The sequence below is a fragment of the Zootermopsis nevadensis genome, unplaced genomic scaffold (genome assembly GCF_977971745.1).
Source record: "Zootermopsis nevadensis isolate Lab colony 2312 unplaced genomic scaffold, Znev_1.0 Znev_ptg000019l, whole genome shotgun sequence".
Taxonomy (NCBI): domain Eukaryota; kingdom Metazoa; phylum Arthropoda; class Insecta; order Blattodea; family Termopsidae; genus Zootermopsis; species Zootermopsis nevadensis.
The window spans coordinates 9,086,579-9,111,829 of NW_028259151.1; the positions used below are offsets into that span (position 1 = coordinate 9,086,579).

Sequence of the window (25,251 nt, forward strand, 5' to 3'; positions counted from 1 at the left end):
TTTACTTGTTGACGTAAAACTGTTTAATACTACAATGAAATCTATTAATAAATACGCTGATGAAGGCAAAACAAAGGTAAACATAATTATTAAGTTGAGAATAATATTGATTTTGTAGACGAACAATTGATTTCGGTCTGGGAAAATATTTCTTATAGAAAACAAAGTTCAAGATGCTAAATTGTTTTCAGGTATAAAAGTTAGCTTCTGTTCAGCAAAGTACTTTTATTTCATAAATCGCTGTTGTACAGAACCTGATGATAGGAATTGCCGGTTGTTGATAGCCGTCGCACATAAACAACAGCTGTCGGAGATCGTGTTGCCTCATACAAAAATCGATTCAACAAATTTATTCAGCCTTAACAAATTAATGAATCTTAGCACTTAAATATTTCTTTCGTCATGTGACACTTACCTGTCCGTATTTTGTGAAATTTTACGCGGATCACTGACTGAGATGTTTGACAGCAGATGACCTTGACTCAAATTATTTCATATTTTAATATTTTCCGTCAAATCACAATTTTAATAAGATAATAAAATATAAAATATTTAAAATATCATTTCACGTTCCGCATCGAATGATCGATTTACAAATTGGAACGTCTCCTACGACATGTTTCGGTTATATTTAACCGTCCTCATGTATAAATATTTTATATTTTATTATCTTATTAAAATTGTGATTTGACGGAAAATATTAAAATATTAACCTAATTCACAATATGACGCAAATATACTACCTTATCAAATTATTTCATCTTTAACACTAGACTTGATGCTTACGAATCTATGACCGAGAAACTAAAGTTGGGGGTGTAAATACACCCCTTACAGGGTCACGAAGGTTAACTAATGATTATATTTCGACAATTCGTACACGACAGTGCTGAACTGCACACAATTCTAACAGACCGAAAATAAATAATTTTATATATTTTCAAACAACAACTAATTTTGCTAAATTACAGGATTCACTAATTCCTAAGAGTTGACGTATGTTACAAAGGAATGACGGAATTGGCAACTCAAATACTCATCCTTTTTTCTCTCCGTAGTTCATCTGCTTCTGACATTTTGATTTCTGAACTCAAATCCCCCCCTCCTATTTGAGTGGATGGCCTTAAATTCCTTTTTTTGTTCTGAAACGTGATACGTGGCAGAAGACTGTTGAACGGGTAATTCCGTCAATGGCGGATCTGTAAAGGAAATTCTCATATATAGTATCATTTTTTGTGTTCAGTAATGCCCAGAGTTTGAAGATTGTATATTCTAACTTCTTATGTTCAATATATTCTTCGATGTATATAAAATATCTAGGGAAACGCGGTACGTTTTTCCTTTGTATAAAACAAGATATTTTGAAAGTGAAATTTCACTTCTGTCTTCCTTACTAGCATAACAAGTTTAGCGTAGAACTGAAGATGTAGGTGATATATTTGTCAGCAAATCAGTTACCACCTCCAAGACTACAAGGCGTCTCAATCCACAGTCCACATATTCATCGCCATGGGAAACTCAAATCTCATGGAGTTTATATCATACTTTTTTAATATTTTAATATTTTCCGTCAAATCACAATTTTAATAAGATAATAAAATATAAAATATTTAAAATATTATTTTACGTTCCGCATCGAATGATCGATTTACAAATTGGAACATGTCGTAAGAGACGTTCCAATTTGTAAATCGATCATTCGATGCGGAACGTAAAATAATATTTTAAATATTTTATATTTTATTATCTTATTAAAATTGTGATTTGACGGAAAATATTAAAATATTAACCTAATTCACAATATGACGCAAATATACTACCTTATCATACTTTTTATCCATCAAGCAGGGAATATAATCTTGCATATGTTCTCTGCAAATCTTGTCCGTACGCTGGCTCGCGTGTTTCAACTCGTCAACCAGTGGACTGATTATGACTAAATTTGGTATGTGCGTAATTCCACTGGAGATACCCACACGTGTACTTCATTGCTGCTGTAGGTAATACCGACGCACGGACGTTGGAATTTTCGAGGTTCGAGCGACTCTAGCGTCAATTTCTTTTAAGTTCTGAAATTATATCCGTCTGTAGGTGGTTCTTGTAAAGACGGTAATGAACCTTCTGAGGCGGATAATTTCATGAATACTTGAGTGACTGTTAGCATTTGTAGGATTCTGATCCATGGAGTCAGTTAATTCCGTCTCTTAACAGAAGACGAGATACATGAAATTACCACACGAGTTAGACTTTCCTGTAGCGTACGTATATGAGGTGGTTTCTATTAGTGACAGCGTCGAGCAGTGTAGATATGTATCTAGTACACGTGTATTTTAAAACTGAATACCTTTTATGAGTTCAGCACGCTATATTCTGTAACACAAGAAGCAGAACTGCTATGTTGCTATAAGTACTTCTACTCTGACATTTCATCACTTGGATTTCATTGATAATCAAATTTAAATACAATAAAAAAGTGTTGATGAAACGAGACCCAGAATTCTGCCTAACTATTCTTCGACACTCATTGGTAAGATGTTTCCCTGAGAATATCCAGACAACTCCTAACCATCCACACACAAGAGTTTAACATCCATAATTTGACATTATCCTCAAGCCTTCATATCAGTTCAAATTTAATTTTCGTTTCACCCAAAATCGATGTGTGGTAGGCAGATTTTGAATGTTAAGACACTATGATATTCACAAATTTTCGTGTATGCTGCAAAGGAATGTCGTTTCTTGTCGTCCAGTGTAACCGAACACGCGATGATTCTACGAACTCAAAACAAAAAGCCATGCTTATCCCTTGGCATGTTCTGTCGTGAATGAGCTAATTTCACTCGTCTGCCCTCAGTGGGTGACTAATTCATAACGCAGATAGCTGACCACCAAGTTCTCCGAACTTCAAGTAAGTCTTTATACATGAAATGAAGTGTGGTTAAGTGTTTCGTTAGACCATGCAGTCATGTGTCGAAGTGTAAGAACGTACAAGAATAATGACAGTAGGAGAATATTGTCTCGGTTATATTTTAAAATCACACTTTTGTTTATTTTATTATTTTTAGTGTTCTGTCTGACGACAGGTCCATATGAACAGGATCCTTCCATCCTTTTCTCGGACTGGGACCTGTTCATATACGTTCTTGGCAGATGATCCAGAAGTGGTTTGCCATTGCCTTCTTCTGTGTGTGAATGGAGTAATTGTTGGGATGCCACGGAGGAAAACTCCGTGTTGCCTAGACCACGGCCTTGCCCAACACAAGTTATAAATTCGGGCACCGCCGGGAATCGAACCCGAGACCCCAGGATTACAAGGCCAGCGTTCTAACCGCTAGACCACCGTCGGTCCTTTTGTTTATAAGGTCTAATTTATCGGCCTGTCCTGAAGATTAAAGACGGGCTTGGTTTGAGACTAAATTTTACAATATACTTAAGTTTCTATGGAACTGAAGACAACAAATAGGAGACAGAAGATACAGAAATCAGGCAGATTCTTTGCTGTCTGAATGCAGCGCACAGACAAGTACAGTTGGCATCGTTCCTATTACAGAATAATACTGCGTATCTCAGCTGCAGCGCCATACTTGTTTCTTTTTAATCAGAAAATGAATTTAAGTCGAAGTAGAGCAGACGTTACATCCAGTTCAAAATGCCCCATACTGTTTTTCGCTATTCTTTTCTGTTTTATTTGGAGAAAGACCACGACAGTATGAATCATTGCAACTCCACGAAAATGAAATTTTTTGTTTTTTTATATAAGAAACAAAGATGTTATGAATTTAGTAATATATGCATGTTCAAATAATAATAACTGTCTCCGTCTGTGAGTAAAAGTAACGATACTAAAAGTACGTTTAATAAGAAACTTAAAACGTATATTTGATCAGTTGAGTATCCAACATGGAAATATTGTCAGAAGACACAAAAGTGGGTGGAAAAAGTTTTCGAACCGAGAACTGGGAACGAGAGATTTCGTAGAATTATTAATGATCACGTAATTCACTGCTGTAATACTTTAGAAGTACAATATTTCCTCACATTTCACATCCTTATTCTCTATTCATTCTTAAATATTTAACCTATATTTATTTGTATTTTAATTTTTTTACTTTGCTGTGTTGTACTTGGTTAGTCTTTGTTACTTTTAGAGTGGGTAAAAACTACGAACACATCGAAATTCCTCCTATATCTTTCGGTGTCATTAATGAAAATCTGATGGTCACTTAGCTGGTCACGAAATTTTGCATTCCCATGTTAATTACCTTCGTAACGAAAGTCTCAAAGCGGAACATGTCTTATGCCAGATGAATACGGTTTACACTCGCATGTTTTATTCGTTTAATATTCACTTTAATATTAATTTCTCGTCTATTTCAAGGAAGTGAAAATGAACTGTTTCTTCATCCGCTTTGCAACTGAAATTTGGTATTTATAAAAAACAATATTTTTTTTTTTTGACAACATTAATTTTCTAGGAAAGTAAAAACTACTCCTAACAGACATTTAACGAAACGAAAAACCTAAGGTCCATGGACTAGAGAAAGAAATTTACGGCCTTGCAAGAGAAGGAACGGTAGACGAAAGATAAGTTCGTATTACTCTATATCGTTGTTCTCTTAAGTGATCCCAGGAGAGAAGTCAGTGTAGGGGCTCAGCTTTGTCTGGGTCCCATCTGAGCGCTCTCAAAGGGCGGGAAGGGGTAGACAAGGGGACAGATTTATTTATTAGCAAAGCCCACAGCTTCCACTACATTCCAAGTCCATTCTCGCACCACATAGCACTGTATTATAAATAATAAGAAAACGTGAAACAGAAACGGAGGTTCCCGTAGGAATCGTTTAGTTCCGCTTGTAAATCACTCACATATGCACTGAAGGGCTTCGCTTAACCTCTACGTTAAGTAGCCTATCATGTGTCACCGATAAGAATTTTTATTATCCGATCCGATAACACGACCCGGACCTGCGCGTTTGTCCCATGAATAAGAAATATCTTAATACAAAATTACTGAGGCCAAGTAGTGAGATGTATGTTCGAGACGCTGGTATTAATGAAGGAGGATGTATACTAGAACTAGACATCGAAATCTCCATAATTAACTGATTTAAACACGAATTAAAGCACTGCACAACGTGAGTACGTGCAGCTGCAGGTATAAGTCTATTGTAACTTAATTTGGAGCTTCTATAAAACAGATCCTGTTATTAAGAAGGATTTGAGGTTATCCGGTAAGTTCGAAGATGATCATCTTTTGGGTTTTAGCGCCGTGTAGTTGTACGTTTAACATCACCAGTTCGACTCATCATCGCCCTGATGATGGAGGCAGGAAGTACCTTTGAAACGTTGGTAAATTTCTACCAGACTACACGGCGCTAAAACCCAAAAGATGACCATCTTCGGACCCAAATATTCTTTACCAAAAATTAATGTCGTTCAGTAAAAAATAATAAGATTAGAAGTGATAGATGCGTATTATTATTATTATTTAGTGTTCTGTGTGACGACAGGTCCATATGAACAGGATCCTTCCATCCTTTTCTCGGACTGGGACCTGTTCATATACGTTCTTGGCAGATGATCCAGAAGTGGTTTGCCATTGCCTTCTTCTGTGTGAGTGTGAATGGAGTAATTGTTGGGATGCCACGGAGGAAAACTCCGTGTTGCCTAGACCACGGCCTTGCCCAACACAAGTTATAAATTCGGGCACCGCCGGGAATCGAACCCGAGACCCCCAGGATTACAAGGCCAGCGTTCTAACCGCTAGACCACCGTGGCTGTTTACAGATGCATACAAAATTTTAATTATTAAGAATGGGTGGAAATAGACCGTTTCGGAGATCTGCGAGTAGATAAAGGACAATTTTGTGCCTGGTCTTTTAAATGCTGTATATTACAATAGGCTGTATTAATCTGGGTAAAGACAGGAATCACTGCACAGTGTTCTTCAGGTTACATAACATTTGTAGAATTACTAGACTACCTCGGAATTAATTAGTGTCTACTCTATTGAGTTACTTATTTGTGTTACAGTATAAAGTGTCTGGTTTTGAACTATAACCTTTCGTCTTGAGGTTACAGGTGGGAGAACATTAATATCTTATTCTATTTGGCCCCGTTTGAGCTATTTTTAGTCTTTAATTAATTACCTAAAGCTATGCACATATTGCAGGCACTCTCAATTTATCATTATATTCACTGACAATTAAATCTACATTTATTATATTGATTATCTGTTAATAACTTGTATTACCTCCAAGCGTTTTTAATTGCGAATGGTAAAAGCTTCTAGGACACTATGATTTAGTCGAAACATGTTGCTAGTTTTGTGTCAGTAGATCTGGTTATAAAAAAAGAAGATAAGGTACATGGAACATTTGTTGACGGACAAAACTCATGTGGACTAAATTAAATTAGGATGATTGCACATGCTCTGAAGTTTTGGTGTTTCAACAGTCCGAGAAACGCCTTGTAATTCAACTACTTACACAATTTCAAATACCAAACTTGACGTATACGAGTCAAAGAAGTAGCGAATTACTTCGAAATTCACGGTTCTTTGACCTGAACTAACATTGAATACCCCTTCTGAGGCAGTGAGTAACATATTGAATTCATGTACAGTTTATCCATTTTAACTGAGAGACAAGAAAGCTAAACTAACAGGAGACAGATGGTTAGACACCGTAAAATAATAACATAAAGATGCTGGAAAAACTGAAATGTCAACACACTTTCAGAAGACTGGTATATTGGGGGGGGGGGGGGATTCAGAAACTTGGAGGCCAAGAAGACTGCATAGTTTCAGTGAAAGACAAAGGACTGTGACGACAACGTTGGTTGGTTGCCTGGTTGGCTGGGGGTAGCGAAGAGAGAGAGACAAGTGATGGATGCGTCGCGCAGTGGTCCGCACCGCGACGCTCAACAATGACGTCGTTTGCTTCGAGTTATTTCAGCAGCTTTTTCCTTCTTCACATTTCTGTAGTTTTCTGCAACGCCTACATTCAATATCGTTACCCTCTGACGTAACATCTGCAGCCTTTCGCATTATTATCTGCCTTTTTCAAAACTTCCACACAGCAGAAAGAGTTCCTAGTAAACTAATCGGGATTCATGTTTCGTATTATTATTATATTTTATTTAGTGTTCTGTCTGAGGACAGGTCCATATGAACAGGATCCTTCCATCCTTTTCTCGGACTGGGACCTGTTCATATACGTTCTTGGCAGATGATCCAGAAGTGGTTTGCCATTGCCTTTTTCTGTGTGTGAATGGAGTAATTGTTGGGATGCCACGGAGGAAAACTCCGTGTTGCCTAGACCACGGCCTTGCCCAACACAAGTTATAAATTCGGGCACCGCCGGGAATCGAACCCGAGACCCCAGGATTACAAGGCCAGCGTTCTAACCGCTAGACCACCTCATCTTATTATTATTTAGTGTTCTGTGTGACGACAGGTCCATATGAACAGGATCCTTCCATCCTTTTCTCGGACTGGGACCTGTTCATATACGTTCTTGGCAGATGATCCAGAAGTGGTTTGCCATTGCCTTCTTCTGTGTGTGAATGGAGTAATTGTTGGGATGCCACGGAGGAAAACTCCGTGTTGCCTAGACCACGGCCTTGCCCAACACAAGTTATAAATTCGGGCACCGCCGGGAATCGAACCCGAGACCCCAGGATTACAAGGCCAGCGTTCTAACCGCTAGACCACCTCATCTTATTATTATTTAGTGTTCTGTGTGACGACAGGTCCATATGAACAGGATCCTTCCATCCTTTTCTCGGACTGGGACCTGTTCATATACGTTCTTGGCAGATGATCCAGAAGTGGTTTGCCATTGCCTTCTTCTGTGTGTGAATGGAGTAATTGTTGGGATGCCACGGAGGAAAACTCCGTGTTGCCTAGACCACGGCCTTGCCCAACACAAGTTATAAATTCGGGCACCGCCGGGAATCGAACCCGAGACCCCAGGATTACAAGGCCAGCGTTCTAACCGCTAGACCACCTCATCTTATTATTATTTAGTGTTCTGTGTGACGGCAGGTCCATATGAACAGGATCCTTCCATCCTTTTCTCGGACTGGGACCTGTTCATATACGTTCTTGGCAGATGATCCAGAAGTGGTTTGCCATTGCCTTCTTCTGTGTGTCTATGTCTGTGTGTCGTATGTGGGAGTATAATATTAGTAAGGACTGGGTGGATCTGCCTTAAGACAGTGTCTAATGGCTAGCTCTTGAGAAAACAGATTACGTAAAAGAATAAACCGCCCGCTTTGAGTCACATACGCAATGACTTCCGAACACGTTCTGGACAGATCTGAAAACAGATTCAAGTTTCTATGACGAAGAGATCAGACCTGAACATATGTAAAATTAGTATGGGTCTACAAGAGACCTCAATTTCTCACGACGATAAAGATTTCGATGTTTGTGTCCGGGGTTCGAGTATATTTTTATCTTACAGGCAAGTTGTTTAGAGCGGGAGACGTTGTTCGATTTAAAACATCGGTGGGGTATATTTACAGTTTTCCTAAATAATTAATTTCGATAGTAAGTCTTGTTGATAACGAACTAGAATATGCAAGCAAGAATGCTGATTTATGAATGTGTATCACAAAATTGCCACGGTGATCTAGCGGTTAGAACGCTGGCCTTGTAATCCTGGGGTCTCGGGTTCGATTCCCGGCGGTGCCCGAATTTATAACTTGTGTTGGGCAAGGCCGTGGTCTAGGCAACACGGAGTTTTCTTCCGTGGCATCCCAACAATTACTCCATTCACACACAGAAGAAGGCAATGGCAAACCACTTCTGGATCATCTGCCAAGAACGTATATGAACAGGTCCCAGTCCGAGAAAAGGATGGAAGGATCCTGTTCATATGGACCTGTCGTCAGACAGAACACTAAATAATAATAAGATGAGGTGGTCTAGCGGTTAGAACGCTGGCCTTGTAATCCTGGGGTCTCGGGTTCGATTCCCGGCGGTGCCCGAATTTATAACTTGTGTTGGGCAAGGCCGTGGTCTAGGCAACACGGAGTTTTCCTCCGTGGCATCCCAACAATTACTCCATTCACACACAGAAGAAGGCAATGGCAAACCACTTCTGGATCATCTGCCAAGAACGTATATGAAGAGGTCCCAGTCCGAGAAAAGGATGGAAGGATCCTGTTCATATGGACCTGTCGTCAGACAGAACACTAAATAATAATAAGATGAGGTGGTCTAGCGGTTAGAACGCTGGTCTTGTAATCCTGGGGTCTCGGGTTCGATTCCCGGCGGTGCCCGAATTTATAACTTGTGTTGGGCAAGGCCGTGGTCTAGGCATCACGGAGTTTTCCTCCGTGGCATCCCAACAATTACTCCATTCACACACAGAAGAAGGCAATGGCAAACCACTTCTGGATCATCTGCCAAGAACGTATATGAACAGGTCCCAGTCCGAGAAAAGGATGGAAGGATCCTGTTCATATGGACCTGTCGTCAGAAATAAAAAATAAATCACAAAATTAGAATTTTATTAACCCTTTAGAATAATCACCAAAATGAAACGATAGATTTATTTGGATTTAGAATGATATAAATTGTCATCTGGCTTTTTCTTAAATGTATGTATTGTGCCCATTTTCTTCAAATTACACTTAAAGTCAAATAATATTAGGTGTAGCATAGGCCTATAGTGCAAGGCACATACGTTAAGGCAGAATTGACATGCTCGGCACAGATACTGTTACGAATATGTTTAAATGATTTGTACGTGCATGATATGTCTGTTTAATTGGACGTAACAGGGTCGGATGACGCGATCCTGCGAGTTTGTTCTGATATAATGCTAACGCATTGAAGGAAATTTAATTCCAGTCAATCGCCACGTACAAATTACATTGTTTCAGCAACAGATATAAAATTATACAGAGTGGTCCAAAAAAGTAAGTGATGAGACAGGAATTAATTTGAAATAAACGTAAATTTTTATGTTTAGATTACTTGCTAATGTCTTATTTGCCCGAACATTTCGGTACTGATCTATATTCCACATATTAACCTTTACGTATTCTCCCAATTACTTGAATAATATAAAATTTTTCTTCAGTTACTTTTACTTTTGAACCAGCCTGTTCATGTGGGCATTTGTAACGATTCGGTCGACAGAAAAAATTAGCGTGTATCAACTTCAAACATCCTCGCATTTCTATCTGAATATTAAATAGTTTAAGTTTATGGTTATTTTGTTTTAAATGAGGGTAATTCATATCCTGGATATCATATTTCTGTTTATTTTTAATTTTAAAATGAAACCATGATGTAAATTAAGCGTTTGAATAATTATCTGATTCGTATTAAAATCTTAAAAATATAAATTACCCTTCTCTTCTTATGTGCAATATTTAACGTGTTTCACTAACATTATTCTGTGTATAAGACAGAAATTGTTAAATATAGCCCTAACACTGTTTCTTAATGCATTCATATCAGTTCAGGCGTAGAACACGAAACCACAGATTCGGAATGAGAGCTGTAGATTTTGTACGTCACACTAAATCAACAGGCACAGCTCATTGTAATACGTTCTCCGTCGCTGTGCTTCAAGACTGAACCACAATTTGAAATCTACAACATTCCCATAAACAGTGATAAAATCACACTCGACTTTGTATTGTGGGTTGCGTATTTTACATGCGCAGCGTACCATTTTATATTCGTAAAATAGATAATTTCAAAAGCTTCAGACCGCTTCCTTCAAGTAACTCCACAAGAAAAGTCTTTTGGGGTTAAATCTGGCGGTCGTTGGGAGGGGGGTGGGTACTCAACAGATTCTCTGCGTCCTATCAATCGTTCGGAAAAAGTGTTGTCAAAATGGGCCCCAACCTAACGATGGTAATGTTTCTGTAACCTGTCTTGCTGACACCACATACCTGACGAACAGAGGGAAAAATCTGTTTTTGAATGAGTGTACATTTTTTGGGATATTTCTGCATTCATATTTTTTATCTTTCGGGGTAATGTAGTCCTATTGTTCACGTCTCCGTTATTTCAGATTTACACGAACATTGAACGAGATGAAATTAAGGAACAACATTTGAAGCTGTATCTGGCATGAATAACTTATTTTATCATCATAAAAATAAAGCACACTTGCATATTTTGAACTTACCCTTCAGCTCCCAACAAAAATGTCTTTCACCTCAGACGTTTTTAAGCTTCTTGATTTTAATATGATTTCATAACAACGAACATTCGTGTGCTTAAAGAGATTTGCTGTGTTTTCCTTCATTTAGAAAAGGAAGTAATTAGGATCCATATGAAACTAGAATTCTTTAAATTACTGAACTCTGTTATCTAATAAAGTTGGAGAACTTACATAGTCAGCATTTCTTTTATGTAAAGAAAGTTTAAATCAAGTTATAACTTGCTATTTTTTCTTTCATACACGTAAAGTGTTATCCGGAAGAGCTTAATAGAGGACGTTACAGTACTAAGCTCCCCACAAGATCTGAATTTCATTCTTGTCGGTACACAGATCTTAATTAGCTTAATTAAGGAAAACAGTTTCCATTCACTTTCGACCCATGTTGAAATTTTGGCGTTTAAAGTTGCAGAATGCAATAAAACTCGGTTATATCGAACGATGATATAACGAGATCATTGCTATACCGAGCAAATAAACACTTCATATTTCATTTAACTTAATTTTTGTACAAAATTTCTCATGTAGAACGAGTATGCTTCAAGGATAAATTGAGCAAAATTTTTCTTCTAAAGTAAATCAAGTCTGTTTTTAGGGCTATGGGACATGTTTACATTCGTATTGCTCGATAGTCAGAACGTGGCGAAAAAATGTATCTCTACGTTAAACATTCAACTGATTACAATTGATTGATAGGTAAGAATGAAGATTGAATGTTAAGGTTACAAAATTGAACACGATTAATTTAATTAAAAATGCTTTAGATACTCTTATACCTTCAGTGGTTTAAGATTGTTTCTGTAAAGCCGGGTGGATACATTTAGGAGACAGCGACCTTGGAACCACTAGTTTGCGAGCCCAGTATGCTGTGGAATCGTTAATATTAGCGCGTAGCACATACGGCAGGTACAATACATGCACAGGGCACCCGATTTGTGGTTTGAGCACTCGGCTGGACTGTTTTCGCCTGCGTCGGCTCACTTTTTCTTACCAAACCCTTCGCTCAGAAGGATCCTGGAGAAATGTCGCTTCCTGGCATGTCTCCATAGAGCTGCTTGTTGTGCGTTGATAAGTTTTTTTGAGATACGAGCAAATACAGCTGTCAGTGTTGTGAAATATAGTGTTCGAAAATGAAGTATATCGTTGAATAAAAATGTTTTATATGAGATAAAATTTTACAGCATTCTTCTTGCAGTAAATGCCTAGAAAATTTCGTAGGATGTATCGTGACAAGACAGTCCTCGAGAAAAGCAACGATTTACAGTGTCGTAACTAAATTTAAGTTCTGCGTTATCCGCGATGGACAGAAAGAAATCTCGAAGTGACAAGACGTGAACTAACTGAAGAAAAATTTGGTTGTGTCGGGGTTCGATTAGGAACAAAACCGAGGATGTCGTTATGTCTTCTGGCTCTTTAATGTAAGTTGCCAAAAAAAAAGGTTCAGCTCACATTGACATAAAGTTGTTAAAGTTTTTGTTTTTGTAAAATTGCTGTCGAACACGGCCATTTCCTTCGAGGAAGCGAATTGAATTCTGAATTGAGAATATTCTGGAACTGCCTCAAAAAAAGCCTTTTTAAACTGTTCGCCGTTTTACTGTCATGTGAACAGTGGCTCCTGGTGGTTATCTTTGGAGTTAGTCACCTCCCGTGCTGATATAAAAATATCACGAGGTTCATTTGTGTTTAACCAGTATTTAAAAGGCTGTTATTTGAGTTATTGCCAACAAGTCACGGATGGAGGAAAGTGCTTCCATAGGTGGAGGGCGTATGCAAATGTACAGAATAAGGGATAGCGGACAGGTGACAGGGGTGGTCATCCACTTGAAGTTGTCCGGGAGCTAACCTAACCTAACCTAACCTAACCTAAACTAACTCAACCTAACCTAACCTAACCTAACCAACCTAACCTAACCTAACCTTAACTAACCTAACCTAACCTAACCTAACCTAACCTAACCAACCTAACCTAACCTGTCACCGTAGAATTTAGCATCTGACTCTGGCTCCCCGAATTTTATCGGATGCTGTAGAATGTCTTGAAACACTGGAACCTTAAATAAAGAGACTGATTAGTAGAACCGAAAGTAGATTGGAGGGCAATTTTAAAATTCTTGTCAGAAAAATTGGGAGCGAAGATGTGTTGGACTGTTTTCGCATCGCCCAGGGTGGAATCTAGTATCGGACTCTTGTGAAAACGATGAAAAAATGTCTGATGTCATAGGCGAAAGTCTTTGCCAGCTAATCAACTCGTGTGTCACTTCTCACTCTGCTAAATGAAGGCGCTTTTTATAAATAATAAAAATAAATTAACTTATTCTTCTCCGAATTATTAACTGCACGTGGTTCTGGTGACCTAAGAACGTCCGGGGTTGTATTCAGTTGACAACAATTCAACGTTAGAACATAAATAAATATGACAAAAATCATTCGAAGTGACTTAAAATCAGTTGTGTTTTAAGCTATTAATTTAAAATAAAGCATTAAAATATGCAGAATAGTAGTAATAAGCAAAGTAAATAAGAAATCGGACGCTTTTTTAAATCATGTTAGCTTAACGGGAGGCAAGACACGATTATTCTGTATAGTGGTTTTACTGAAGATGTAGTTAAGTGGATTTGTTAAATTAACTTATCTAAGTGCGAAGTCCTTACTCAGAAACTGGTCTCCAGTGCTAGAAAGCACTATAATACGTCTGCCCTTAATGCCAGTTTCCGGAAAATGGGTTACAGCTGGAGCGAGGGGAAAGGGGAATCGTGTTTCGCTTCCGTACATAGAGTATTAGAGCCACAGACTGCATTCTCGTCGAGACAAAATGGTGAACGTGCTTTCTTCGGTCTCAGTTTTCGTAGGGACACTCTAGCCCACTAGAGGTCGGCGCGGTTCCGTCGCCAGCCTCATTCACGCAGAAGTTACAGCTTCCTCTCGCCCCACGCGGACAATAAGACAAAGCACACACTTGGAGTGCCGATACGAAGAAGTGTAGGCCCTGTACACACTAAGAGTCAGCGCACATAGGCTCCACTTCAGAGATGTGATCAGCTGAATGGCTGTAAGCTTCTTGATGAGAAGTCTACTCATGTAGATTTCCTACTAGTAGTAGAATATCATTTTTTTATTGTTCTGTCTGACGACAGGTCCATATGAACAGGATCCTTCCATCCTTTTCTCGGACTGGGACCTGTTCATATACGTTCTTGGCAGATGATCCAGAAGTGGTTTGCCATTGCCTTCTTCTGTGTGTGAATGGAGTAATTGTTGGGATGCCACGGAGGAAAACTCCGTGTTGCCTAGACCACGGCCTTGCCCAACACAAGTTATAAATTCGGGGCACCGCCGGGAATCGAACCCGAGACCCCAGGATTACAAGGCCAGCGTTCTAACCGCTAGACCACCTCATCTTATTATTATTTAGTGTTCTGTCTGACGACAGGTCCATATGAACAGGATCCTTCCATCCTTTTCTTGGCAGATGATCCAGAAGTGGTTTGCCATTGCCTTATTCTGTGTGTGAATGGAGTAATTGTTGGGATGCCACGGAGAAACCGGGGAAGCCCCTGGAGGAACTCCGTGATTATAAATTCGGGCACCGCCGGGAATCGAACCCGAGACCCCAGGATTACAAGGCCAGCGTTCTATACAAATTTCATCTACCTGTTTTGATTTAACGTACGGACTCAAATTTCTGGACTGAGTCTGTTGAAGCAAGAAGTTGGAACAAAGGCAGAACAGAAGTCTTGAAGGCAATGCACCGAAATATGTTCATAGTTTTATATTTTCAACTGAGCGAAACGAGTGGTATTCCATCATACGACCCGCAAATTGAAAAAGTTTGTTCGGCTAATAAGAATGTGGGAGGAGGAACGCACGGTGCCTGAACTGTGACCCCCACATTCACCTGTGCTCTGAAGTGGGAAAGAGGTGACGTAGAACTTGAGAGCAAGTTGTGGGCTTCGTTACGCGCTCAGTTTATATGGAGAGAAATTTCAGCTCGAATCCTGCGTCTTTTAATGAAAACTCGCCCGGAGAAATTACGCTGCAAATCTGGCTGTTCTGAGCACTTATAAATATTTTCGTAAGCAATGGTTAATAACTGAGAAGGTCTTGCAGCTGCAAGGATTAATCGGAACTATCAATATATTCAGTGATTGAAACAAAATAGACTGTGTAACACATATATTGTCCACTCTAGATATTAGTTCAGTAATTAATGGTAATCATAAAATGTTATTATCGTTGCATTATAAAGGGGGACGAGGGCTAGCGAACATCAAGCATGAGTGATAGAGATGATAAATGAAGGGGAAAAAATCAGTTTTAAGATGTAAGCGCAAACTAAAGGATAATATTAAAATTGATGTTCTTGAAATGGCATGTTAACTTGTCGCCTGGATAATTGTGGACCAGAATAGCGGTCAATGATGAGTTCTTACAACACGGTAGTGAATATTATGGTTATTAAAAAAGGAGAGGAATTTACTGAATACCTCAGCGACTAAGAGTTAAAATTGTCTTTTGACGGTGTATACTGTAGAGAAATTAATTCCATGGAACAGAGTCCTTGTTGAGAACTTGATAGTGACAAACAATCAAGAAATTTCCCTGTCTCTTTTTAGAATCCTCAACCCGACTCTAACCTGAACCACATAATTCCGGTTTACAACTCAGATTCAGAGTTTAATTGAATTGAAGTTAATTATTGTTATTGTAATAATTGCCAGCATCCCTTAATTTTTTCTGATTAAAATATTGTAATCATTTCTAAAATTTCCAAATGCGTGCTACATGCTCCGCTCGAATCATCCTGCTTAATGTTCGGCAAAGACTTAAGATTATGAAGCATATCGTTATTCACATTTTTCCAGTCTCGTGTTGTATCCAACATGTTAAGTCATAATGCTTATATTATACCTCATGTTACCATGGCTGCGGTCTGTTTGTAAGAGGCGAGATTGGGTTTAGAAGGTTATTGATTCACGAGGCACTTAGTACAGGCCTACAAGTTAGAGTTATTTCTCTCTGGCTCTATAGTTCTTCACTTCCGAGCTTCATTCTTGCTTCCTCAAGTTCTCATTCTTCTTTGTGAAGCTGTATATCGTTTCTCCTCATACCCTTTTCGTTTTAAATTAAAAATTTCTGCGAGGCAAAGAGCGGTTTCCAAACACGAATTTTGAAACCCTACGCGTAAAAAATAAAGCCAATTTAATACACCCCCCCCCCCCCCCCCAAAGCCATGTTGGGACCGCATGCAATATAATATTTCGTCCCTCGCCTTACGATCCTTAACTCATACAAATATTTTTTCGTACTCCGTTAAATTATACATGACGTTCGTCTAGTGTACAGTAACGAGTTTGTGTGTGTGCCGTGAGTTTGTTATGAAAGAGTTCCGTGGAGATTTCCGAGAAGAATTATAATTTCATGAGGGACGGCAGTGTATCGGCCAGCCAGAACAACATATCAAAACAGACGAAAGAGATTTCTCTGGTCTTCGACTTACGACAAAGCTACAAATACAATGACGATGTTGTTCTGGATTCAGATGCTGTGTTGAATCGTGTAGCTGTGAGGGACCGAGCTGCTCGAAACGATAGGTGTACAAGCCTTCCTGAAAACATTGCCCTCGGGTCTCAGTTCTGAATGGCAATTCATGTCGTGTAGTCGAATCCACAGGAAAATACGTTTTCATTTATTAGTGTGAATCGCTGAAAAGTTCTTGAAACTACGACATCACTCATAAGCAGATGTTGTCTGCAAGTCGCGATAGGCAGACATCAGCGTTTCGTCGAAATATGCGCAGTTTGGAATATCTTCATCTTAACCACCGTGAGAATCTCACATCGCACTCTTCAGCAGTCCTCTACAGTTGCATCAAGTTGTTTTACCCTCAGTTTTTCAATTGCGTATACAAGGAAATCGTGCACGAAAGAATCGATATATATCGCACCAACAGGATTACATTTTGCTGGAAGCAGCGGTTATAATGATATCCGAAATACATTTTCTGATTACCACTGTAGCGTGTCTTATACCAGTCCTTTCAGATTCGTCCCCAACGAAGAGTCATTAAGTGCGTCTGTTAGCTTCAACGCATTTGTTTGTCTGTACTTAACAACCGTACAAAAGCTGAACATATTTGACATTGCAGAGTTTCGATAAAAGAAAATGAATATTTTTGTTTTTAGAAAAATTAAACAAAAGAACATGTGCCCAGTACAGTTTACCACAAGTCTTACTGAATGTCTTCAGATGCGATAACTGAGCAAACGCTTCACAGTTGTTATGATATGCATAACTTTTTACAAAATATCACTATCATCATCATCATTATTATTACTTAGAAGTTAAGGAGTTAGGCCACTTGTTAACCGATCCCAGACCCATTCGTTCAAGAACCGTTTTAAAGGTCGTACTAAAACATTTCCTTGTTTGTATGTTTCATTCTGAATGTTCTTTTACATAGAATATTGCATATCTTTGATGCTTAGAGAAGAGACTGGAAACTTGTGATATTATAATGCAGACAACAGCTGCTGGTTTCCGAACTCATAATTGCCCTCAAGACCTTGGTCTTGACAGTAGCGGTGTTTCCAAGAAGATAACCCTTGTGGCTGGCGAGGGTTTATTCTATTATTATAACAGACGCAACGGAAAATTAACCAATCAAGTGTAATGTAGTTACAGTTTCAAAAACTTTCGGAACATAACAGTTAGAAATTTTGTAATTTTTAAAGTTTTCAGTCCCCGTTTAACGTAATTATGACGATGAATAATCAACCTAATGTAATTTTGACGTTCCCGAATTCCAAGTTCTCCAGCCAGATCTGCTGGACATATTTAGTTATATTTTTTAAAAAAGTACAAAATTGTAATCAGTTCGCGTTTGGTAGGTTACAGTCTGCTCGGTAACGTGGTACTGTATGGATTTTGCCTCGTTGCCACGTACGAGGTATCTCTTGTCTGCTTTGGGCGGGCGTGAAATTGACGTCATTGGGGGATGTTCACAGTCCAAATAGATCGTTCGTTGTTGCTATGTAAAACGCAGAATGACAGAAATAAGATGGAGCTAATTTTAACTCGTATTGCTAACTTTCATAATTACAACTTTGTCGTCTGTGAGTGTTGTAAACCAATCCCGACAAATTACCATATTTTATAACTATAACTTTTTATCATGGAATTTTTTTTTATTGCATTAATATTTTACATGAGCTGCTTTTAAAGTAATATAGTATTAGAAATGAAAGCTATTTTTTTCTGTTAACCTAACTTCTCAACTTCCTAAGCCCTCCTTCATTCGTTAGTACGAAAATGTCAAATTTTGTGCATTTAAATGCCACTGAGAAATGATTGAACGTTCTCAAAACAATTCCACCGTATCTGATGGTGTACGGAGCTGTCACGACTCCATGGGAATTGTCGCTATGGTTACAGGAATTACCAGCGTTACTAAAAGCACCTTTAGAAGACGAACAAAGTACAAGATGACGGATATCAGAAGGCTAAAGCCTCGAGTTGAGTCCTCCCGGATTAGCAGGCCAGAAATCCTTCGTTAAACTTGTCTGGTTTGGTGTGGGTTGAAATGAGATGGAAAATGGGAATGAATTACAGAGCTACCGTCGAAGTGTCAAAATTTACTGATCTTTGTAAACAATCATATTCAGTTACTTGCCCAAAAATTACACAATAATGAACTGGCAACTTGTTAAAGCGACTAATAACAGCAGTACAGAGTGTAATACTACTTACAATATGCCACTAGTCTTTAGCATATAACACAAACTTCACAAAGACTCCTGAGTTACTCACCTACCATCCTCACACAAACATCTTTTTAAAACCAGATCTTAAAATTACTCTCCTCGGTGACCTGTCGCACGAAGTTTCCTGAACAAAGTTCTGAGTGCATTTCTCGTTTCCCCTTTATGTCGAGTAGGGTAGAGAGGAGAGAAATATTGACTGCCTAATATTGCTGAAATGTTTATTTTCGTAATCAGTATACCTCATTAAAAGTGTTGTAGATATGCATTTTCGCGGAAGACATGCACTATGACAGATCCATGAAACACATTTGAGATATCTTAACTAGCGACTAAAATACTTGGCAAACACAATACAGGTGGTCATGCTCTAATTCAGGCACTCTCCGCGTCATATTTTACCAGTAAAATAATTCTTTCTGTGCAAGTATGTCGCCTGTCATAATTGATGTGATCTAATTTGTTTGATTGTGATATTATATTACAAACCACTGTGGTTTTGAAATAAATCACAGTTAGAAAGACGAACGCGGTCTGTAAATGTAGACTTCTCCGCAGAGTTGCTTAGCAACTGATGCATTTCTGATATAACTGGATATGATTCTGGTACATGAAATAACTCTCAGTTTTCACAGATGCTCAAAACAGTATTCAGGATACACATATCGAGATCGAGTGTGTTTGTCTTACACTCCGGTAAGTTTTCAAAATTAAATTTACCTCACTGAAGCAGAGTTCTTCATGAAATCCAGTCAGCACCGTGCTTATAAGTCCCCTATAAATATCCTTATCCCGTCCCAGATGAAGTATTTCACAACCCAACACTCGACTTCTGTAAGAAACATTTCAATTAATTTTCTTCTTTTTAAATTTATTATTGTCATTTCCATTTGTTACCCTTTAAATTTAATTGATAGTGTGTTTGAGGTGTGTATGCACCCAACTTAGGGTGTCGCGTCATAGTGTTTCGCTACGATTTCCGCCAATTACAGTTTGAAGCTTATCCAATGGATACCGGGGTCCTTTCCCGAGGTAAATCGCGGCCGGGGCCTGATGCTGACCACTCACCCCATCTAGTGCCGAGATCAAGAATGAGTAGGAGCTACACAACCTCTCCCCCCAAGCGCCTACATGGCGTATAGTGGGACAGCTTTATTATTATTCTTAACATCCCAAATATTACTCTATGTACTATTTCATCACACAGGACACGTAAGTTAACGTTATATTTCCATGCATATCCAGGCTTATCAAATGGTATCTTAGCTATAGATTTTCCAACTAAATTTTATTAATTTTCATCTCTATTATGCGTGGTGCATGCCCTGTCCATTTCAGCCTCTTCGATTTAATTGCAGTAATAATACCATCTTAATCTTAATTCCAAATATTTTCGTCAGCATCCTGTTCTCAAACATCCTTAACATGTGACCTATTACAGTGAGAGGTTAAGTTTTACACTTTTATATATATAAGCTTTGAAGTTGGTAACTTTTATTTATTTTACGTTTAAATAATTTTATTTCCCTGAACATTAATTATTCAAGTACATGTCATTCTCTGGAGTGAGTATATAACGATTTGTTAATATGGTTATTCATTATATCAGCATTATATTTTATGTTGTCCATCGTCTGAGGTTGGCCTATGTTTGATATATTTTACGAATCATTGGCTCTATTATATTACAATCAGCTGCTAATGTCGTCTGTAGGTACTTGGACATATTCGAGAAGAAAATTGTCACACTTCTTCACATTCTATAATAGTATAATTTACTTAATTGATTTAAATTATTTTTACAAATATGTTAATATACTTAGTTGCAATTTTCTTGTGTATTAACGTCCTCTATTAATGTAATTTATAATCTGCTTGTTTTACGTTATCTGTAACTGGCAATCAGGCTGTTGATACATGACACTAATAATAAATAATTGAATTGAATTTATTAAAACAGAAAGGTACTTGGTGTAATACAGATGTGACCTTAGGTAAGCAATATAAAGTGGATCGTTAGGTACAAAAATATGTACTCTAAGGTTGAGCTAATACTTGAAAGGTAGTTATTTCTATTAATAGCGTTCTTTTTATTGACATTGTCAACTTAAATCATATTCGTAATTTTTTCTTGAATCGCGAATATCCTCTTCTGAATATAATAGAGCGACTAGACACGTTAAAGATTGTGCTTGTTAGCAGCAAAGTTGAGAAAAATGCAGATACGCGGAGTTTCTTCATGAACGCAGTGATACCAACTTCATTCTTTATTAAGAACTTTAACTAGTATTTGCATTGCATTACAGTTTCAGTTGGGGGGAAGATTCGATGAACACCCGACTGTCAAAACTGAATAACGAACCACGTGTAGCAACGATAAAAAATTGGAAAAAAAAATGCACATCACAGAACGCAGATAAAAATTCATAGCCTATTCACGAAAAATTTGTAGTAAAAAATTTTCAACATGAAATTATGTTAACAATTCTTCTTGTGTCGAGCTTCCTTTTGCTTATCAAACTTTCCTCTGCATTTCTTCGTAAACCAAGAGCTTTATGGCACTGCAATTGCCTCGTTTATAACCGAAGTTCAACAGTTAAGACTTCTGTTCACTCTTACAACCGTTAAAATGGTTTGACACCCATTTAAAAGAAATTCAAATAGGGTTACAATAACAACTTCGTTATTTCATTCTTTTTCTGTGTAGAGACATTTTAGAGCATAAAGAACAAAGGAAGTAATATTTATTTTTTATTTTAAAAATTGTGATTTGATCACTGGATACCTCTATAACTGTCTACAAACAGTAGAACATTGCATAAACGTGCCGGCGACAAAGGGCGATGTCCAATTACTCCATAATTGACGACAATTATTTCATTTACATGTTTCTATATTATATTTTCATTACTTTATTTAATACTTTGGTATCTAGTGATAATTTACCCAATCTATTTACGTTTGATACAATCGTATTTTAATATCGAGTAACAATTTCTCGGAAAATTAATGATCTCAGTATTGATACTACAGTGAGTTAACAATTTCTCTTGAAAATTTGTATCTAATCAAATTATCGGAAAAATAAAATTAATTCCGAAAATCATTCCTCATTACGGACAGACAAATTTGTCGGAAAAGTAATTAGCCTGTCATTAATACTACGGAATTCTAAAGGTTTTTATTGCAAAATTGTCAACGTACACATCATCAGATAGCTAAAATCACAGTTCTCTTGTTCTAACGTAACTAAACCAACTCCATGAAGCTGAATAATTGTTCGGAAGCTAACAGAGATTAAAACCCAAATGTGCATTACTGTGATCGTAAGATTTCGCCACTGGATCTATTTTGAGTCACGTGATTATAGAGTACACCTTCACAAATTGTTTATTTTGCATTTATTTTAGTACTCTCCTCAGTTCCTTGTAATTAAAAGTCTGTGCAGCAGTACCTCGAAAGAGGGAAAATTCACTATCAATTCCTTTATTTTATTAAGGGACATTTGTTTCCTTTAATCTACACAGACCACTTCAGTTCTATGAGTTTAATTTAATGTGACATTACCAACAATTCTGTACCTTGAATCTTATTATCCCTTATACAGGCCGAGGACACGGTAGCCTATTCAGTACCTTCCACAAGCCACATGTCCGTCATCGTCTCAAGAATTTTCCCTCATGCGTGAATACTATTCGGTTCTGCAATTAATAAAGTGGATCTGAGAAAACCCACGAGCGTTGCGACCATAATGACAGAAAGAATTGTGTAAGACTTGAGGTTCTCACAGCGGTGAGTATAAAGATTTCCGTCTTCTGGGTTGTTGCGCTGTGTAGTCTGGTCGATGTTAACCAACGCCCTGATGACGGAGGCAGTATGACCTCTGAAACGTTGGTTAACATCGACCAGACTACACAGCGCAACAACCCAGAAGACGGAAATCTTCAATCTGGAAATTCTTCAGCCAGTTATCTGTAATTTTACTGAATATTCTTCTTTGTTGACACGCAAGAGAATTTTCCTACGGGATTAAGAAAACTGCTGTCGTTTTAGGGTAATGGAATACCCGTAGATAGAACAAGCGTGCTGTTTTGGTTAGTAAGATTTACTACCGAAACTTTAGCGGATTATTTACTGTGTCTCCTTTACACAAAGTGCATGGGTTTAACGGATTATGAGCTGGTCGTGTCCGTCCGCCCGTCAGCTCGTCTGTCCAGTCAATTCTACTCGAGAACTACTGGACTTACTGGCAAAGTATTTGGAACGGAAGTTATGAAAATTGTGTAATAAGGGGCTTCACAATTTGTTCCCTACAACAAATTCATTAAGACGATTAAAGATAAAAGCATATAACACGGCAGAAACGATAAATTCTCGGAAATCTGATAAAAAAAGTCATTTGTGAGACCTAGACGTAGAAGTGAAAATAATATTAAAATGGTTTTCGAACAAATGTGATGTGAGGATTTTAACTGAATTCAACTGGATTTTATAGAATGCAGTGACAGGTTACTGTGGACATAAGAGTGAGGATTTTCATTCCGTAAAAGGCAGGGAATTTCTTGATCGGATTTACAGCAAAAAAGTCTGCTTCATGGATATACAGTGTTGCCAACTTCAGAAAATGTTTTGTTTTAGAAGTGTTTTGTGCTCGTTCAATGTATCACACAAGTTACGCCTCCAGGCGTCTCAGAGCTCTAAATCCTGTTTTGCAACAAGAACTTCAGTTGCAGTTTTGTAACCTTATCAACTGTGATAAACGGATTGAGCTCCATTATTAATGGGGAGACGTCCATCGACAGTGGCTCCTCTTGTGGCGGGTGTTGTAGTTAAAGGACATACGGTTCATGAATACACCCAGAATCGAGCCGCTGAGCGTGTTTAAATTACAGTCTAATTATTTATATTTCATAATAATTTGGTTTAAATTAATATAGTTGTTTACTAATTTGTGATACTGCCTTAGCAAAATTAAATACATTAGTATTATTTTTATTAATACGGAAATGTACACCTAAAATATTTTACTACCAACTTTCGGAGCATATATTTCTCCCCACTGTGGCACGTTGCTGTCTTTCTGAAAGTGAGAACTTTATGGATTCTTTTTTAATTTTCGGAAGTTACAAGATTCATACATGAAGTCCATAGGCCATCACGGAAATTAAATATCTGTGAAATTTTACCTTTTATCCATGCTTTCCGACAGATATATTTGGTTATATGTTTCCGAGGTTTTTAATTTTAACATTTTCGAGGAGTCTTGTTCATTCATCCCAAAAGAAAGTTGGACTTCAGTCTCGCGATAAAATTCAAAGCTCTACCTCTCTTTTGTTTCCGAGAACGTAATTGCCTCGGTTGAAGACAGGCTCAACTACAGATAATAATGTGACACAAATTACTATTTGGTATTTTAATTTACATATTTATTTTTATTATAATCATTCCTCTGTTCATATCTTCTGAGGGGTTTTCTATTTTTCCCCATGTTTCAATTTTCTCTGGCATCTAGATCGAATTATCTTAAAAATAAGTGGTGTGAAGCTTCCCAATATGAGATTTTTCTCCATCATCCTGTTACTTCATTCGTTACTGGACCAAAAATTCTCCTCAGCCTCCGTTCTCGAGAAGTACCCAGTTTCGTATTGTGAAGTAACAGTGAGCTACAGAGTGTTGTGTGTCAAACCTTGGTTCGCCTAGAGACAGTGCAGTGTGACTTGTCTAACCCGCGTTTTTCGTAATTTTCAGCTGAAATAAATCGAAATACACAAGGCTTCACAAATATGGAGAAATCAGTTCAAAAGTGGTCTTCGTAACTTTGTTATAGCTGTTCCACCGTTCATAACTTAATATCCTATCTATGTAGAGCAGATACACGTTTTTGCTTCCAAGAAACGTAAGGTATTAGACTGCGAAATGGCACCTCTGCCCTTGTAATAAATCCATTAATTTCTTTTTCAGCGCGAGGAGACAACAAAGTTGAGAGCTTCAAATTTACGGTGCGAGAAGCAACGTTTTGAAGAAACATTTCTTCAAACCGATATTCCCCAGTGCTCTTCTAAAGGTAGGCGTAAAGAATGAAGAAATACATTACGTATATAAAGTTGAGAAAAAAACTGTGAGTTTTGAGGTTCTTACGGTGGAGGAGATAGCGATTTTGCCTATCCACGGTTCTTCAGGGACCCATAACCAAAAAGGATACGAAAAATTAGTGACTGCGATTGTAGACGAGGATATAAATTGATGGACCAAGAATGTTTGGTTGATAAATAAACGATAAATATGGTTATAATGGTAGGGATAAATAA

The 25,251-nt window shown here is 37.9% G+C and overlaps 1 protein-coding gene across 1 annotated transcript in view; it reads left to right on the forward strand.

The window, feature by feature from the left end:
* Positions 1 to 25,251, forward strand: part of LOC110835066 (protein sax-3) — a 658,245-nt gene that overhangs the window by 47,299 nt on the left and 585,695 nt on the right. The window contains exon 2 of the mRNA XM_087351644.1: positions 24,905 to 25,007. The gene's annotated coding sequence lies outside the window, so the exon portion shown is untranslated. The remainder of the gene's footprint in view (positions 1 to 24,904; positions 25,008 to 25,251) is intronic.